We start from the raw sequence: 19,372 nt of genomic DNA, 5'->3' as shown, positions 1-19,372 counted from the left end.
AAATCATTTTGTCCTCAAATCAGTTGAGGACAGAACTTCAAATCTCCGTTTGGCATGTTTGTGCAGGAGCACGGCTACCGTATGCTTGCATTTCTTGCCTATAGAATAGTCAACTACATGTTAACATGTAGAAGTAATTTAATTCTTTAAATCAATAAGCACGCCCTTTATTTCTCACTTAGTTCAATTTTAGTGGTAGGATGGTTAGCTTTTGCAAGAAATAGACAAATGTTTATGCATACAATATGTGCATAGGCTATGCTGAAGCAAGGTGCAAGTGAAAATTCAGTGTTGCACAGAAATCAATGCTGTTTTTTCGAGTGAGAACACGCGTTCATATCCTAATTTGCAACTACATGATGCGGTCTCCACTTCTCGGCCCTTGCTCACGACTTCGACCTCATGAGGAGGAAGGTTTATTACAGGTGTTTGCAGCACAAGGGCGGCGAGAGTGACTTTGACTTCATGCTCTTTTTTTGCGCTACATATTCGAACGTGGTCAGCTTCATACACTGCCTCTTCTTCTGTCAGTAGCCGTGATGTGCTGAACTGCTGGTCAACGAACTGGTTGATGCCAGAGACAAACAGTTCCTGAAAACGACATCTTGCGATCGTAATGAAGAGTCGAGCAAGCGATGCACACAGGGCTTGCAGAGTGCTCACTTGATATCACATCAGTAAAAATACCCTGCGCAGAGAAGCGCAAATATCGGAAGCGTTGACTGAGGAGACAAAAATATAAGCAGTTGAAGTTCCACTTATTAAAATATATCGGTGATAAATCATCGTCCCACAATACTTCCGGGAAAGTGGCAAGCCGTACTCGCCACGACGAATACTGCGAACAGTAATGCTATTGAGGCAAAAGTGCGTGCGGCTTCCTTTATTAAAGGTCATGCGAGTTTAATAACCTGTCAGGAACTGAAAGGCTGCAGCGGAGCGCCAGAGCAAAAGGATCAGCGCAGCAGGCGCTTAGAAAGTACTGGAGCGTACTGTGCTTGCGCCGCGATCACGCGGCACCCAACTTCATTTTCGGAATCTTTCGCAGTGCCGACCGAGAGCGCCTACCTTCAGCGCCGACGAATAGCGGCGTCGGTACGCTACAAAGCAATATCAAAGCATCCTATGCATCGCGCATTTATTTACGCGCTCAAAACTAGCGCGAAGCGCTGCCGCGTATCATGCACGGCAGTCAACGCAAATCGATAGCTTACCTCTCTGCCTCGCACCGTCCGCGCAAAAGCAAGAGATGAATGCGCGCAATTACGCTCGCCTCAGTAAACGTAAATGTACACGAGATGTGTGAGTGCTTCCAGTTACAGATTACTAGGTAAATTTCATAACAGCTCACCTTTTACGCGAGTGGCTTCTTCTCTTTCGTCGTCCGTGGCGCCGCGTCCACACGCTCCGACGAGAGTGGACGATACCGCGATGCTGCTCGTTGGCTCGCTAAAAAAAAAATCTTCGTTGGCCTTCCCACCGGGTTGTCTTGCAGCGAAGACGCACATATTCAACGCTTGCTACACGAAAGCAACCGTGGCTGAATGGGCTGAACCACTGGAAGCGTTGAACAAGTCGCACTCGGTATCACGTGATGTCGTTTCTACGTCACGGAGAGATTCCGGCAGACGGCGCCACGGTAAGTCCTCGACGCCAATATTTGGCATTCTTAATTTTTGTTTTTTCGCCCTATTCCGTTCTCACACCTTCCACATTTTAGCTTGTTAGCGTGTCTGGTGAGGGGCGTTAAAGGGCCCCTCACCGGGCCTGGCCATTTTGAGCTAACAAGCGCAGGTCATACAATGCGCCCTAACGACCGGGTTTGCAAATAATTAAATCGGATGCACGGCGGAGAGCTCCTAAATTATAATCCGAACGTTGTTTTCCCTTTCCCTCCTGGCGACCGTGCTCCAACTGGACGGTGACGTAGCCGTGTCCCTGCGCCTACGTAGTCGTGTCCGCAGTGTGACGTCACTCGCGGTGACACGTGACTTTGAGTATTATTCAACGCAACATCTGCTATTTGTGTGATCTGTTGCTTGAACTGACGAATTGAATTTGAGAGAAAAAATAAGCACCCAAACGGAATGTCTGCGTAATTTTTATTTTTTTACTGCGCACAGAAGCAAGAGAGATGTACTTCCGCTTCGTCTGCTTGTTTCCATGGTCATGCAGTCACGTGCGCAGGTACCGAAGGTATGCCATTTTATACCGTGTTCCAGCGCCGTGCTCATACTCTGCGATCAGCGTGTTCTGCCTCCGTATTCGTGTGGCACTGAATTATACCGCTAGTCATGTGTCCTTGTGCATAGCGTGCCAAATCGTGTCCTGCGCGAAATGACTCACCACAACAGCTCGTGCGCAGGTGCGCGATGCCGAAAAAAAAGCGAGAATGAAGGCGGGGCCCGTAACGTATGCGTCATGCTATCCTCGAGGTCCGGTATGGGAGAACGCCGGGAAGAAATTTCGCTTGCGGAGGCTAGATGGGTCGACTAGATAGTGTCTCGGTATGCAATGGAGATCGCCTTCTGAAATCGTGGATGCGCAACACTGAAATATTTCTATCTCGGCTATTATTGAGCCGATTCGAAAGCACTTTTGCGGAAGACTCTCCGTAGAGGGCACGTAACAACATACGCGCATAACCAGAATTTGCTATGGGGCTTGGTGAGGAGCCCTTTAAGCCTCGAGTACGTCAGCAATAGCATTGTAAGCTAGGGCTACTATAAGCTTACCGCCGACATTTGCGTGGAAGGATTCGATCACAGTCAGAGCCTCGTATTCTGGCTTGAACGTTGGCAGCGGACCCATACTCTACACTTGCTTACTTCTCATTCATGTTACCAAGTCGTGTTTTAAAGCTAAACCGATTAATACCAACATGCTTACTTCTTACTTGTCACATGGTGATTGTTAAAAAAAAATTCCTTGATTAGCAACAAAAGTAAGCATCACCTGATGTACAAGGTACGCAAAATTACCAACTGCCCACTTTCGTAGTTTCTTTAAGGACAAAATTATACGCCGAGTTACGGTATTAGGGCTCGCTCATTCACACAGGCGACTGACAGTGGTCACGCGACCAACTTTGCGACCAGTCGCAAATGATCGCAAACGGTCACTTTTCTCGAAAAGTGACCATTTTGGGCCAGTCACGATCTGCGCGATTTTTCAGTCGCGCTACCGTGGTCGCAAAACTGATAAACCAATCAGTGGCACACCGGAAGTGATCTTTCATGTGTCTATATCCGGAGTCCTCCCGCGTCGCGGCAAATTTCGCGTAGATTCCTTGAGTTCTCGATGAGAACGATAATCTGTGAGATTGCGACTTGCCGGTCGCACTCAGCCGGGCTTGCCGGTGTGAACGTCAGGCGCTTTCGGTCGCTTTTCGATCGCGAGTCGCAAATGGTCGCGCGACCTCCTCAAGTCGCCGGTGTGAATGAGCCATTAGTGTTGTACCTGCCGACACAATAACAACAACAAAAGCCCCAAAGTAAAGCAGGAGACGCATGGCACGATTCCGTGTGAGGTCTAATGCGGTACAAATAGAAAGCAAACTACAGCATTCAAAACATTTCCAGCAGGTCATGAGAAGTTTCAATGGCCGCAGAAGCCATCTTTCCAACGCATCACATTGTGGCAATATTGGACGTCACTTAGTACTATGTATTAGGTATTGAAAAGGATGAAATTGTGTTTTACATGTGCTGTGAAAAGGTTGCTATGACAAGCCGAATTATCGGACAGCATTTTGCTCCTCAACGCAAGAGATGCGTAAGCCCACTGGAAGCAACCTTCGTAGTTATGATTTTCGTGCCAACCTAATGTATGCCTAATTAGCATAAACCAGGGTTTCTATTTGTTCTCTAAAGAAAGGGAACCGAAAAGTTGAATAACAATAACCCAGCGAGAGTAACGAAAGCTGAATGCGCCCACAGGAATAGTGGATCCCAATAGCGGCACCTATACACAGCTTTTAAAACATTCGTAATGTTCGGCCACTTGAGTTTCATTTTCATACGAGTGTCAAATGAAAGAAAAGTACATTTATATGTAGGAAACCTAAATGTGAGAGCTGGCTCACTATATGCGAATGCGTGCTAACTATAAAGGCATGAGCCAGTGAGGGATTGATTAGATAGATTGCGCTGTAAAAGAAAAACTGAGCTGACAAAAAGAAAAAGAACGATGAACTGAAAGCTATAAGGGTCGCCGGATGAGTGAAGTGACAAAATACAGCAGCCTTTCGCAAATTGTTCAAGACATAGGGCAGGCAAGACCGTTAGTTTTCAATAACTGCCGCACAGCAAGTATACCTGGTGTATCAATGAATACCTAAAGCAATGTTTAAAGATAGGCTTTCTGAAGTATTAGTGTCATTGTTCGAAGTCATAGTGTATGGAACGGTGGGCACAAGTGCTGAAGCTGTGACTAAAGCAAGAACGTTTTGCCTACAAAATGCAATTTTTAAAGCAAAACAGTATTTGATTACGTTCCCTGGTTTGACGTGTCTGCTTGTCTGTTAGGTTGGTCGCTATTTCGCAGAATACATTTGTTGATATATATACAAAATGAATGTGAAACTACCGGCAAGGCGGCTTGTATAATTCTTGTGTGCCGACCAGAGGTATGCCCACCTTTGTTCTGCGCAAAATACAAAAAAAAATTCCTACATAAAGCCTGAACATATAATGTCGAATTACAGGCAACTATAAAGCACACCGACCTGTTATGGAACGGTGAATTATATTTAAGGGTTCTTTGATTTAGTTTAATGACTTTAATACGGCCGTTCAGTATGCAGCCGTGGGTGGGTGCCTAGTTTGGACCAATCCTCGAAAATGGGCATGTTGCACCACACTTCTTACATAAAACTCACCAAACCAAGCTAAACCGAAGGAAACCAGTGTTTTTAGAGCATTAAATAGGCATCACAAATAAACAAAGGTGTGATCTTTCCACATTGATACCTACATGAGCGCTGGATCTGCAGAATTTCTCAAACTTGACCTTAATGGTTGATATGGGAGCGCTTTTGTAACCCATCCTCATCGGGATGAGGCAGTCGTGATGAGGGATCCTAACCCGCCAGTTCGTGGTCAGAAGTGAAGTTTCATAGCCCCTGATTCACCATGGCTGTTCATAAACCTCTAGCAATCTCTTTCGTAGACCTAAGCGCGTAGAATATTTTCCTCGAGTAATATCCAGTCAGTTCCTAATATGATTATATTCCCTAGGCAGATGATGTTCCATTGCCTTTTTCCAACTGTAGGTTTCGGAGGTACTGGTCACGTTCAGAATTTCCCTCCTTCGAAAGGAAAGCGACACATTCCGCTGAAACGCCAAACGAAAAGTGATTATTTATTTCCGATTATACATGGTACCATCGGCGACAGCCGATTGTCGCTTTTATGTTCTCATGGATTTGGAGTTATGTCTTTGTCCATCAGGCAGAAATGGGTCATGTTGCAGTCTTTCAGGCAGCAGATTTGATTTTTCTTCTCGCACCCCAGGTCGTCACACGTCTTTCCGTCTGATTTGTAACGACTGCAGTCCTCCTTCCCTCTGTCCACGAAGCACGTGGTGGTCACCACTTTTTCCGCGTTGGCTGCATAAGAGGATCATAGAAGATCTATAATTATTATCCTTATAAGCTTTTATTTTTCATTGATCCCTATAACGCGGTCCGTATTCAACTAGTATTTTGATGTGTCGAGAAACTAAGTTCAACAGGCAAAAAATACATTTAAATAACCCCACGAACAACAAATAAGTGCGTTCAGTTACGTGTCAAAATATTAACGGACAATTTACAACTGGAAGTTGTGAGTGTACTTAACACCAAATAGAACGTCATCAGGCACTCAGCAAGAGCTCGCACACAAAGCGCAATCGAGTGCTAGTGCACACGCGTGCAGGTTAGCTGCACCTTCGTAGTGCTGAATATATGCATTTTAATTTCTGATTCTAAACAGTCTCTCCTGGTCTGTGCTTTATATTAATAAGATTTAATGTCCAAAATCAGCGCAGTGGCTCTGGAGTAATTCTGATCACTCTGAATTCTTCATCTAGCACCGGAATCTTGTTAAACAAGCGTTTTTGCATTTAACCCTGCCTGAGCGATGTGACTGAAGCCAGCGTTCGAACCCCTGACATCTTGCACAATAGCCAAGCACCATAGCGACTCACCGACCACAGAAGGTGCGCTGTACGTTATTGTCGTTATTTGTTTTTACTTGGGAGGGTCTCCGACGCATTTTTGGCCTCTAAGCATATTTGGATTGGCAATGCGTTTATGTGTGTCGTGGGTGAGCAGAAGGGATATTCATCTGAGAAAAGAAAGGCATGGTAGCGGAGCCTATGCCATACAAGTTCTCGCATTTAGTAGCACTTTGTTTTCGGCATCAGTAATCCTAAAGTTATGAAACTCTTTATGCAGATATTTATATAGGCGCTGCTCAAGATGATATTGCTGCTCACGATGACAAAGTAACTGTGCTTTCGGAGAGGTTAATTGTTTTCTCACCGCAGTCGAACATGAGGTTGACCGTCACGCAGACAAAGCCGAAGGCAGCGATTCCGAGCAGAGTTCCGGGCTTCATTGCAGCGACGCTGAACAAAAACTCTCTTGCTGTTAGGGAAAGACGTACAACTTTGGCTTCCCTCTCGTGAGATAATGAATTACAAATGCGGTCGTCTTTTATACCGTTGATGAACAACAGGACACCACAGAAAAATGAAAAACTGATGCACGTGCCGGAAGCGCGAAGGCGTCTTTCGTACGTCGTCCTTGCCTCGCGTGGGGGTACTCGTAAATCTTGCTGGACAGATTTGGAAATGCCATGGGCCTGTGTAAGCAGTATTCACGCACCACTGCAGCTTGAACACGCCTGCTCGGCATGCGCGGTGGGTGCAACATGTTTAGAGTCGTAAAAGTGGCGCACGCAGCATGTCGGCATTGCACGAAAAATAAGGCTTTCTGAAATGTGTCATGGCGAAAGCACACTTTAAAAATTTGTTATGCCGCACTTGCTAACCTCCGGTCCTTATTTTTCTCCTCGTTTTCTTTTCTGTTTAGCTTCCGGTGCCATGTTCCTAACATATATTCTAACCTATATTTAAATTTAGGTGGCGTTAGATGGAGTCCTTGCAATTCAAATACATATATAAAACCACAAGTGGTCTAACGCTACATGAGCACATACCCGCGATAAAAAAAAATTATCCCGGACACCTAAGCACGTATGTGTTTTGGATGCGAAAGCACTGACATACAATTTAGCGCCGCTGAGCGGTTTTTCGAGTTATGAACTCCTCGCAGGCAAACGAGCGCGTTGCGATGCTTGGCCAGCGCCTCCTATATAGTACAATGGTACACTTCCATTCGTGACGTCATGTTACCTTGCCCGACTGACATAGAATCTAATAGGGACGCTCACGAGTAAGCCGCGGTGATTTTGACGTCACCGCTTTCGTCACACCGGGCTTGGCAATGGAAATTTCGGTCCATGTAGCATGACATTATAAAGCAGCGTGTACATACTTGCTATCTATAGGAGGCGTTGGCTTGACGCGTTTTGATTTGGCCTTACGGAGGCATAGTTATAAGGCAGGCGCTTTCGCTTACAAGGAACCCCCGTTAACACATATTACCGAGAGCGAGAGCGAGGATGACGTGGCGTCGCGGTGATGCCCTCTCCCCTCACGCAACACTTCACGCGCTATTTCCATCGAGGTGCGCTCGTGACATGGCGTCGCAGCCAATGGGAATTTAGGTGTGGTTTTTCGCTTACAGAAGAAATGACAGACGCCGTATTTTTCGCCCAATGAGTCATTTCATGCTATTGTATCGAAATATTTTGTGCCTCTTTATGATAGTGGTGGAAATGGCGTTGCAATAGCCAGCCGTAGCCTTCCAGACTAGGATAATTCTTCCACTAAAATGTCTCCTGTTTCCTATGTACGAACTGCTGGACAGTTAAATATTGTTAAATATAGTATTGTTTTTGCTCTCATTGGCGCACAGGACGGCTACGCTCAATATATTAACTCAAAATGCGTTTGAAGTTGCACCCCCATACTCGTCTGCTGCTAACATGGCTTACCTTATGCCAACTTCTCATGCTAGGCAATTTTCGCTGCCATAAGTACTGATTGATGGCTATTACATTTAAAATTTTATGAGACCCGGATATATCTTTATTGAGAAGCGACATATTAGACTGGTGTCCAATATAAAAGATCACGTTTATGGGAGAGAGAGAGAAAAGCTATTTCTTAACGACTCCTAATACTTGTGCCGTGGCCTCAATGGGCTCGCGCTGGCGCCGAATTTGCTTGACGATTTGTTTGGGGCCTTAACAACCTCCAACGCGGATACTTGTTTCGTTTCGGGAAATCCTTGAACATTATACTTGCAAGACATGCCTAGCGTCCTTTCATGCCATAAAAAGCACAGGAATCTTCGACGCCTCAACTTAAAAAGCGCCGCTTCACTTAAGCGATATGAAAGAAAAGCTCTTAAGTGCGACGTGTCCAATTAATGAGGTCATTCTTCCCTTATTAGCATTTAGTTACTTTCAAACTGATTCACGTTTCGCTAAATTTTCCCTTTCGTGTCCCTGCATGCTTCAGAAAGTCTAAAGGTAGTGTGCAATTCATATCAGCAGCAGCACAATGCGAGCCACGATAACAATTGGAGCAGTGTGATGATTGGTTAGCCACCCATTACATTTACAGTATTGTAACGGTACTGTTTATGGGGCATGTTGGCACTATGGCGTGGCAAGCGTTGCCGTTCTGGATAACTGTGATGGGGAATTCTACGCTAGCGAAGGCGGTGAAGGAGGGACAAATATTCCAGGTCAATTAAATTCAACCGCTGGACTTGTATTCGCTATCGACTTTGAACGCTAAAACTGTGTGTTAGAAAGTGCTTCGACCAACTGAGGAACTGCCCAATTACTGAAGGTATAGTGGAACATTAACAAAAACTTCTAAAGCGAACCTTTGTTTCCTACCCTCCTATCCTAAGTTTTGCGTGGCTACTGGCTGGGTTGCTCAGTACATCGGCGGGTGTGTTTGTTGATATATATACAAATGTTATAATGCTGACTGAATAAATATACCAGCGAACGTGCTCATATAATGTGCAAGTATCCACACTTCTATTCTGCTTAGCAAAAAATAAATTCCTACATAAAACATGAACGTATAATTTCTGCTCACAATCTATTTGTAAAGCACGCCGACCAGTTAATAACATGGTGAAACAGTGGTTTTCTGAAAAGAAACTCATCAATGATCACATCAAAAGCAGTCTTTTCACTGTGTGAGGGCTTGACCAAAGAAGAAATTTTTTCTAGACTACAAAAGCGTAAATTCCTGAAATTTCTCCTGTAGACGGTTCTCTGTTCTTGCTATTTGTTATACGTTGTGTTCTGAGGGAATAGGTCTTCTGATACTGAAGAACCTGTAACACAAACGGTTGTCCTGGTTTGTATCAACGAACTGTAGGATGATCACGAAATAAATTTTTGCGTAGCGCGGTGGGAATTTTTGAAGGAGCAGGTGACAAAACAGAAAAAATAATGGGTAATCGCGTTGTTATAAGAGGTCATTGCCAACGTATCGGGGCAACACCAACTACAAAAGAACCAACGGCAGATAGGAGAAGGGAAAGTTTGAAGTGAGAGCTACAAAGCGTCGATGATAGATGGGACGTTGGGTCGAAGAATGGCGTACCCGTCTATCATTATGCACACCCAATTATACCGCCGTCTCTCAGAGGTCGTAAAATATGTATTCTCAGGAAAACGTGGAAATGAATTGCACAACCTCGTTTCACCATAACACTATAAAAAATATTGATGGTCCCGAGGTATGCCAGATTACTAGATTGCTTCTCGCCATACACACACGAAAAAGTATTTTATTTTGTCATCGCTGTTCTAGAACGTAAAAAAAATATGCCGCTCAATTTGCGCGTGAGTGCAAATCTAGATCGCCTGCAGAATGGGAGCAACACATGTATAAAATTCCTGAAAGTTGTCAGAAGATTGGTCTGTATGAAAATGAAAAAGACTGGTAATTTTATGAAACATTTTAATCTCGCTACTTTCTCAATCAAAGCCAGTACTTGCTTCGCTAACTGTCTCGTCTCTCGCACCGCCGTACCCGACGATGGCCTGAGTGACAAAAGTTGATTTAAGATATTGCACAGCACGTATTCACAGAACCGTCCTTACGCTGAAAATGCTTGTAAGAGTATCTGCCAGCATATACGGGGATGTTGGATAAATATCAGTGAATGCGGCCAACCAGGGGCAAGAAGCACTTACGCACGAGATGTTTTATGAAATCGAACCCTTATTCTGTTCCTACTTTTTTCTTTCTTTTCAGTTAAATAGTCATACCTGCTGTTTTCGTGTACGTTGTGTCATATTTCGTATAACTGGCTCCATATCCAAAACGGAAATGTTAAAGGGTTACGGAAGTTGAAAATCGGTGAATGGCTAAAGGCTGCACCCACTTCACTCGCGCTTACGACAGCTCTTTCGGCATAAGTGTTTTGCGGCTCTGACTCACAATGATTTACAGGCCTTTAGTTCAGCCATGCACTCTGCAAACATACTGAGTAAAAATCTGGGTACGGATACACAAAATTATCCTTAGGCGAGATCCCTCTAAAAGGGTTATGTTTGATATGCCATTAGAAAAAGAAGGTAGCCGATGGTAAACTCAACTCACAACGAACAACGGCGAATTCATCAACTGCATGGAGGTTACAGCATTGCAACAAGTTCGTGTCATATTAATGAAGCTTTTTATTCGTAAGAACTGCTTCTAAGTGACCCATCTTGTTCTGTGATAATGTGTTTACTATCGCGATTGGACGATGCCTACTTTAACAAACAGATCTAACGCACAAGCCGTCATGTTAATGTAAGTCCTGCTAAAGATAAGCAGTTCTGTACACGCCTTGCATGCATATCTTAAAAGGTTGTAAGTGACAACTACACTTTTAAACGTGATGGCGATTAAAACTGATAAACTTGATATGAACAAGAGCTAAAAGGAAAGAAACACCGAGAGAAGAAAAAGAATGCAGCTTTAGTCCGGGCGCTACAGCCTTGTCTATCACGGCCCAGTTTCTTCGCATTAATAGAAAAAATGTCGGCAACTGCACATGGCCGATTTTGCGACTACGCTCGTTGCAGGTAGCTCGATCTCATCAAACGCATGCACCGTTAGCTTCTACTATGCATATTAACCAATGGGGCGTCACTATCTTTACTTGAACGCCTGCTACTATGTTCTTGCATTCGTTGTTGATGGCCATATCACCGTGTGGACCGCTTCAGACGGGCATCATTATTCCTCGGTGCCTCGTTGACGAGTTACCTGAACTTCCACACAGGTGTCTTGTTTGTGGAACAGTCAACCGTGACGGCAGCTGGGCCAGGTACTGTAGAGAGCGTGCCTGCGTTCTTTGAACATGAACTATCATAGCTGGTATATTTCCAAAATTTGTGTTTGGACACTCTGTCCACCTTGCACTCAGCCTTCTCAGTCTTTAACGGAGTTTCAGTAAGCCTTCGATTAGCGTGCTTCACTTTCATCGTAATGGCCTACAGCACACGCAGTTACACTATGACACTTCTCTTTTCGCTACGAGCTGACCTCAGGTGAATATCGATTTTCCCGGTTATGAATGTATCTCCACTTATAGAACTTTAGCAAAGCTCGCCAGTTTATCCTGCTCTTTCACTGTCATCACTTTAGTGCACAGTGAGCAGTGGTCTCCGCCATGGCTCACAAGCTGGGCATCTTTCATCTCTTAAGATACCAAAATTCCTGGACTCTATTATTCTGAACAAAAACAGCGCCAATGGTTAAAAAAGAAAAGAGCAGCTTTGTTCTCTGAATGAGACCGGATTATGTGACAAGCTGGTAACCTCCATGACGTGTTTCACCGTCTACTCTCGGATAGTTTGCTGCTTCATTTCTGTGCTCTTTATATATTATACAACTTGTATCTTTCATGACGCAGGGTAGCCAACCACAGATTTCCACTCATTGTCTGCTCCGCCTTTGCTTTCCTCCTTGTATTCAGCCATTAGTAAGCATTGTCACTTTTACGTAGAGTTCCGCTCTCTTTTTAGGCCGACACCAGCGCGCTAGCGTATGCTCTCAGAAAACGCTGAGCACGCGCGAAGAAACTAAAACATGACCTATTTACGTGATGTATCGAGTAATCGATTTACCTCCACATCGCACCTTGTGGCAAACGCACGCATTCAGATCTGCTTTCCCATTACAGAGAAAATCCCCTCACCTTTTAATGAAAACTGTGCGATATATATTGCACATTTTAGTCAAGGGTAAAATGAACGCCGACTAAAATCATTTAAAGAAAAGAAGGCAAGAATGTTTCGGCTCCCATACGCGGGCCTTGTTCACAGTATGCCAACTTTTAATGTTTTTGGTTGACGTCCCGTAAACCCTTGACTATGAGAAAACGTGACTAGACGCGTTTTCGTCGAACTTTTGATTTTGTTAATCTTCGCCGGGCGTATGGAAAAAAAAAATGCACATTGTGAGCAATGCCCCCATATGGGAGCAGGAACGTCTTGGTTTCTTTTCTTTTAATGTTTTTGTTGTGCGTCCATATTACCCTTGGCTATGAGCAATCCCGACCAGACGAGTTTTCGTCGAAGTCTTGATTCCATTGGACATTTTATTAGGAAATATGGATGGCCAATGGCAAGAAGCACTTACGAATGAACGGCTCTGTGAATACGCCCCCTCTTCTTTTAACTTGAATATGAGTGCGTAAAAAATGGGCGTTCCGCAATATATTGACCAAAACGGTGTCGTGGCTTCTAGGGGCCTCAGTGCATATAGGCCTCTGTTTTTTAATCCATTCCTCAGATCGGATAGTAACATAGTAAATTGGTGAAACAATTGGTACTAACCCCTATGATTTAATTTATGTGATAGTGGTTTCTGCTGCCAGATCAGGTTCACGTTTTAACGCGCATTAGGCTCCCATGCAGCTATGCAGAGCGTAATTGGCTCTTCATCTAATAAATAGGAGATCCGTAATTGCGCGCTTTATCGCCACTGCAATTAATATAAAAACAAAATAAAAACAGTCAATTGCGTCAAGTACAGGCCAGACGAAAATCAAGACATTTTTATTGTTTAAAAGAATAATCCATTAGTTTTCATTTACTTTCACAGTAGACAGTCTATCGCTAGTACAGTGTCCTATGCGTTGTTTGGCATGAGCTTACATTTTGTAGAATATACTTTTAATTTTTTTTGTTCCGATTTCATTTTTTTACCAACCTGACCTGGGCAACGGAAGACGCCGCCTCCTGTGCAAATACACCGGATGTCGCATGCGTACTCAATTGAATGCTGCTTGTAGTCGAGCGCGACTTCGAACGAACAAATACGCCACAGCTTGACCTAAATCACATAGAGAAAAAATATCCTAAGAGTAGAAATAAAAAAAAACTATGCAGTGCTACCTCGAGATTGTATTCGCACAATTTGATTTCCGCACGTGAGTTCACTGGAATCGCATTTACAGATCCCTGCTTATCTGTGTACAGACAACGGAAGCAAATCCCCAACGCTGGCCCATTCCTAATAAAGTGAAATTGTAGTAACGCAGGTTCGACTTAACGAAGCTTAAGGAAATATAGGTTGAGTCACCGCTCTGCAAAATTGCAGCGTTTTCTTAATGACTACGACTTCGCGGGTTCTTTCTGGAAGAATTTGGATGGCAGATTGAATTTACCAACTGCCCACAAAGAAAGAAAAGTACGAATAGCAGATACAATACCTGGCTTGCGACGCACGTTATAGTTAGTCTTTCTTCTGCGCAGGCAAGTAGTTCCGTGGATTTCTAGTTCAGCAAAGCAGCATGATCATTTCCTGTGAAGAACTGCTAACTGGCTACGTTCATTGCTTCTTCTTTAATTGCGAAGAGTTTCGTGCCGCTCATTTAAACGAGCAAGACAATTATTTTAGCCGTAAGAATAGGTCCGGCGGTTTCAAATTTGCAACATGACAAATAAAAGATATTCCAATTTCTTTCTTGTGTTTCTATCCTGTATCTTATTCAGGTAACCCCGAACGCAACTATGTCGCATTATACGGTGCACTGTCTGAGAAACATTTTTATCTATGCATGCAGCCAGACCAGATATTGTCTTCAGTAACTTTTAGTGTTGCAAAATCACTTAATGTTTTGTAGTTGTTATTGTAGTTGATGATGCAAATTGCTTGAGACCAGTATATGCTCCCTTCGAAGTCCACAACGAACATTGTTATCTATGCATGCAGGCAGCACAAGCGTGTCTTAACACCATTACTGCATGAATTTACTAGTGAATGAAAAAAAGAGTAAAGCCTTACATTTAGAAGGATGACCTAACGCCTGCTTTTTGCAATAATTTTCACAAAAATTGTGTCCATCGATTGAATTTTAAAGTGTTTCATTTTTGTTATTGAAGAAAAGTTTGGCGGCAAGTTACGCTACTGTAGCACGTGAAGGCGGGAGCCTGCTGCACACGTGGTAATGCATTAAAATATACGTTTGGAGGAGTCAGTCTTCTTGCAAAACACGATGAGCCGCAGTGTGAAGTTAACCTATGGTGCTGTAAGTCTCTACCTTCTCAACGACACGTGCGAACGCCTAATGCACTACCTAAAGGTTCTTTCTTTCTTTCTTTCTTTCTTTCGTTCTTTCTTTCTTTCTTTCGTTCTTTCTTTCTTTCTTTCTTTCTTTCTTTCTTTCTTTCTTTCTTTCTTTCTTTCTTTCTTTCTTTCTTTCCTTCTTTCTTTCTTCCTTTCTTTCTTTTATTCCTTCTTTCTTTCTTTCCATCGTTTTTCCTTTCTTTGAGATCATCATTCATATTCAGCCATTGCAGCTTTGCTTGCTTAGCCGGGGGTATGAGCCATTCCTGATGACATTTTTGTCTCACTGGACCATAGACGCCGCTTTTTTCGGGTATGAACCATTCAACGAGCTACTTAAGGTTTCGCATTAAAGATCAACCTGCGGTAGGTGAGTACCGTTGAATAAATAGCATTATCTGCTGCGATCTTTATATCTTATTTATCATAGCTGGTTTTTCAAGTTCGAAATAATTCATGCTTGCAAATAGAATTACCTCCATAATTTTACAGACACGAGAACGACGCAGCTGATTGGCTAGCCGAATGCGACTATAGGGAATAAAGTCGACGAAAGGAGATACATCACGTCGACTTGCTTCCATCGACACAGTTTCTGACGGAACATTACTTCGCTTTGATTTGTCGCCGGCGTTCTGGAGAGAGCCGGTTGCGCACTTAGAAATAGTTCGTGGCTCTTTTCTTGAATTTGCACTTCATTTTCGTCTAGGAATTTTCGTTGCACTACGAAGCAGACGCATATATCCAAAAGAGTTCCGAAGAGTCGAGCACAGAGCGTAAGACCGAGGGCGCGATATTGAAGTTCCTGTCGCTATCGCGTAAAGAAACTCCATTTCAGCGTTCGCAATCAAATGCAAGTGTTTTATACAGAACAAAATGATGATGAAAAAAATCAAATAAATAGCGTGTTGTGCCGCAGAGGAACTTGGTGAAACTTGCGAGTTTAGCTCTGCGAGTAACCAATTTTGCTCGTCTTCCAGAGCACACTAACTTTTTCTCTCTTGAACGACCCATATCTGTTTCCTGAAATGTCCTTTTTGTGCTGCTTTACTCCACTTCTTCATTCCAATCTTTCAAGGTCGCTTAGCGTTTTGCTGTCGTCAATAAAGTTCTCCATAAATGCGTGTGCTCCGCTTCTGTTTCCACATTTTGCCCGGCGCTTCAAACCTCTACGTCAAGGTTTGCTATATACGTCACTGTTGTCCGCGATTATAAATTTTTACGCAGTGCTTTTTGCAGCATTGAACACGAAAATAAATGTGTAGCGTAATGAACACTCGTGCTGCCAAAATGTTGTTTAGTGAAAGAAGCACCGAATTCCTTGAATAATGTGCACATGACTGAACCCATGACAACAATAATTAAAATAATGATTATCGCAGATCCAACGCACATCTTGAAATTTCTGCGAGGCAAATATTTAGTAGAGCGTTTATTTAAAGGCTTTGCAATTAATGGTGATTCGTACGATTTCGTTTACTTTCATCCTATGCAACCTGGTATCTCATGGATATTTTTTGTTTATCCGCCGCTGAGGTCACCACTTCATTGTACTCTAAGCTTTATATTCATACACTGCATCGATCACAAGCTATGCCCAAACACAAACTCCAAATCAGGCTGATTCTCAGCGCGAGACGTATGCGCAACGATATCACTGTTATCAGTGTATGACGCTTGCCTGGGGAAGAATGCTGATGGCAGGTGTATGCACAGATAAATACGACATATACGAGCATATCGCCACATTTAGAGATTCCGTACATTTTATGCCATAGTGGCACATACGTATTTTGGAGGACTGGCGAAGAATGTACACATACCCAGTGGCACTCGCAAAATTGCTAAGTAAGACAATTGTGCGAACGAAAGAACCATTTAAATATAATGCGCCATTTTATTAAGAGGTCGGTGTGCCTTAGAGATACCTTTAAAGAGAGTATTATTGATAACTTTCGAGGGATATTTGCAGATGGTATATTCTGTTGGGCAAATTAGTGAAACCGAGTTATTAGAAATGCGAGTCACTTTGCAGCGTATAACACTAAAAAGGAGAGTCAAGACAATCGCTGTCTTGTGCGTGCTCGTCTCTGTATACAAGGCGTCCCAGCTATCAGGCGCCAAGGTTTAAGAATATGCAAATGCCACGTAGCTGGACAGAACCAATATAATGTTGTTTGCCGTCGCTTGGAGATACTCGAATTATTTCTTTTTCATTTCACCTCATTAGGTAATTAGTCTTACTGAATTAATGAATTTCTCAAGTATACTGACATTACATGAAAAGCGTCTATGAGAAAATTGTAGAGCAACATGCAAATCTACAGATACGGTTTTCTGTTGCCCATTGGGTGCTGCATAAAAGCGTTTTTTCCTAGCGGGAAAGAAGCCCGCGAATGCACGCGAAATGTCTCGAGCGTCCATTCGCTGTGCAATTTGGCGTTTTTGTATACAGTGCGAAATTACAAAGTCCTGCAGTTTTATATTTTGTTCATAATACTTTGTTACAGCTATGACGGCTAGAATGAGGCTGTAAATCATGTATGAAGTTCTTTGAGTAGCGGCAGTTTTGTTTCGTAGGGTTGTACGGTATCCTCGTATAACCGGACGCTTTGATGTGACGCATAATTTAACAGGTATGCGGAAAATGCCAACTAAACCAAGTGATTTCTTCCGCACAATGAAACAAGAACGACAGTTGTGTACGGGAAAGTATCGTTCATTGATGCTGTGAAAGCAATGTAGTTTTGTTTGTAAGCCAAACGAATTTCTGCACCTAATCTGGTATATGTAAACAATTCAGAATTACATCCCTGTTGGGAACAGACGTTGTTTTCCGAGGATTGTATTTATGGAGTCTGTTTGGGAGTTTCTCTGCAACTGTAGAAGCTCTGACTATTTCATTTTTCTATCTATGTGGTTCCCTCGTGTAATTATTTTAGTATGTATGTGCGTTAGGTGATTTTGAGATGGCGGGCTCATCAATAGCTGACCGTCCCATATTGTCGCAGTTAACGAAACACAACAACAATCCAGGATTCTGTCAGGTCCTAAAGAACTTAAATATGCCGCCATCTAATGAGCGAAATAGTTCTCTTCCTTGCTCATTTTCACCAATCACAATAAATTCAGTTAGCAGAAAAAGTAAGAAAGTTATTTTATGTACTATTTTCCAGCCATTACGCTCTAACTTGACGTAAATTATTTTAAAAAATAGATAAGGATGCATGCGCAAGCACTGACTACATTGGAGTACACTGAAGAATATTACTGCATATCACGAGGCCAGACATCCGTTTCAAGAAAGTCGCGCAGTGAAGTTTTGACACAATGCTTCCAAACTCCCGCCACCACTAACTCGTATCGGCCGAGAAAAATTCAGTCATATCATCAGCCTTGAAGAAAAGAAAAGAGAAAAGAAAATTGGTCCACATCATCTGTGTTACTAATTTTGCATAAGATTCACTCGCCGAGACAATAGAATGTTCTCCTGCCGAATGATCATAATGCGGATCAGCGCGCCCGAAAAGGAGTGTACAGAGGGCTGGACGCTGGAGCATTGTGGGAAAGGAGTAACTCTGGATGCTTCTATCTCTGTTTTTCTCGACGTCCTTGTTCCCACTCCGTTGCCTAGTTGTTTAGGCAGCCTGTTGAAGCAGATGCTTATGTTTCCAAAGTAACGTCTGTTCAGAACTTGGCATACCAAATTTTTCTGCCTACAGAAAAAGGCATGAATGACTGGTGGGGAAGGAGTGCGCCTAATCTCAAATGGGAGTACCTAAATTGGAAGGAAGCAGCCTTGTAGGGAGGAAGCTTAACTTGCCGAGTGGAGGCAAAGTTTGGAAAGAAGGAGGAGCTTTCCCCGGGAAATTCGTCCTTCGCTATTTATCGGTGTCTATAAGCGGCTGCAAGATAAGCCTCTGTCTTCAGTGGCGGTACGAGAAGAACACAAAGGCGTGCTCCAGAAACGAGCGACTGTAGTTATATAGAAATAAAAAAAACTACTCGAGACATTATAAGGCAATGAGCCCACCTGAATCCTTGTTTTTTTAGGAATAGTTACGTGCTTCATATGTACTGAATGCACATCGCTAAGTGCTATTGCGTATATATCATCCACGTGTCTGTGTTAAGGATGTTTGTTGCCCGTTGCCTTCGGGCAAACAAACTTTTTTCTAACTACAACTTTCCAGCATTTTGCCCTTGTTATGAAGATATCTAACGTATACTCAGGCATATTATTCGTTCTACGACGTAAGAATGATTTTGCTTATAATGCATCAATTATTATTTTATGAAAGAACTTTGCCCTCGCAGCTACGTGATGAAACATAATCCTATATTTTTATCCAAGAGATCAATAAGAACATGCAAGGGCCCAATCTGGATAAAATTCTGATTTATTGCTTGTTATGTTGTATTTTTAGACGGATGACGGCGAACACGAAATATAAGGATTCGGGCTTAGGAGGCACTAAAATTCGAAGAACTTATGACATACTTGTGCTTCCTGAATTCGCGAATCATTTGCACCCGACCCACTGCTGGTGTGGACTCTTCATATAACTAAGCAATGATTTTGAGAGGTGTACATATTCAAGACAGTACGATAGCGCGAGAAGTGTGTGAAATATGGCGCTGATGGACGATGTCCACCTTC

At 43.1% G+C, this 19,372-nt stretch overlaps 1 protein-coding gene and 1 long non-coding RNA gene across 6 annotated transcripts in view; one reads left to right on the top strand and one right to left on the bottom strand.

The window, feature by feature from the left end:
- The window catches only part of LOC135903794 (uncharacterized), a 468,489-nt gene that overhangs the window by 321,145 nt on the left and 127,972 nt on the right, over positions 1-19,372 (top strand). The window lies entirely within an intron of this gene.
- Positions 5,330-6,659, bottom strand: LOC135903836 (uncharacterized). Its single transcript, XR_010564937.1, has 2 exons — positions 6,527-6,659; positions 5,330-5,608 (listed from the first exon to the last, which is right to left on the bottom strand). It is a non-coding gene; the product is annotated as an uncharacterized lncRNA (long non-coding RNA).

This window comes from Dermacentor albipictus, chromosome 4 (assembly GCF_038994185.2).
Source record: "Dermacentor albipictus isolate Rhodes 1998 colony chromosome 4, USDA_Dalb.pri_finalv2, whole genome shotgun sequence".
Lineage (NCBI taxonomy): Eukaryota > Metazoa > Arthropoda > Arachnida > Ixodida > Ixodidae > Dermacentor > Dermacentor albipictus.
Note: the sequence above shows the minus strand (reverse complement) of the source record. Positions and strands in the feature narration are given on the sequence as shown.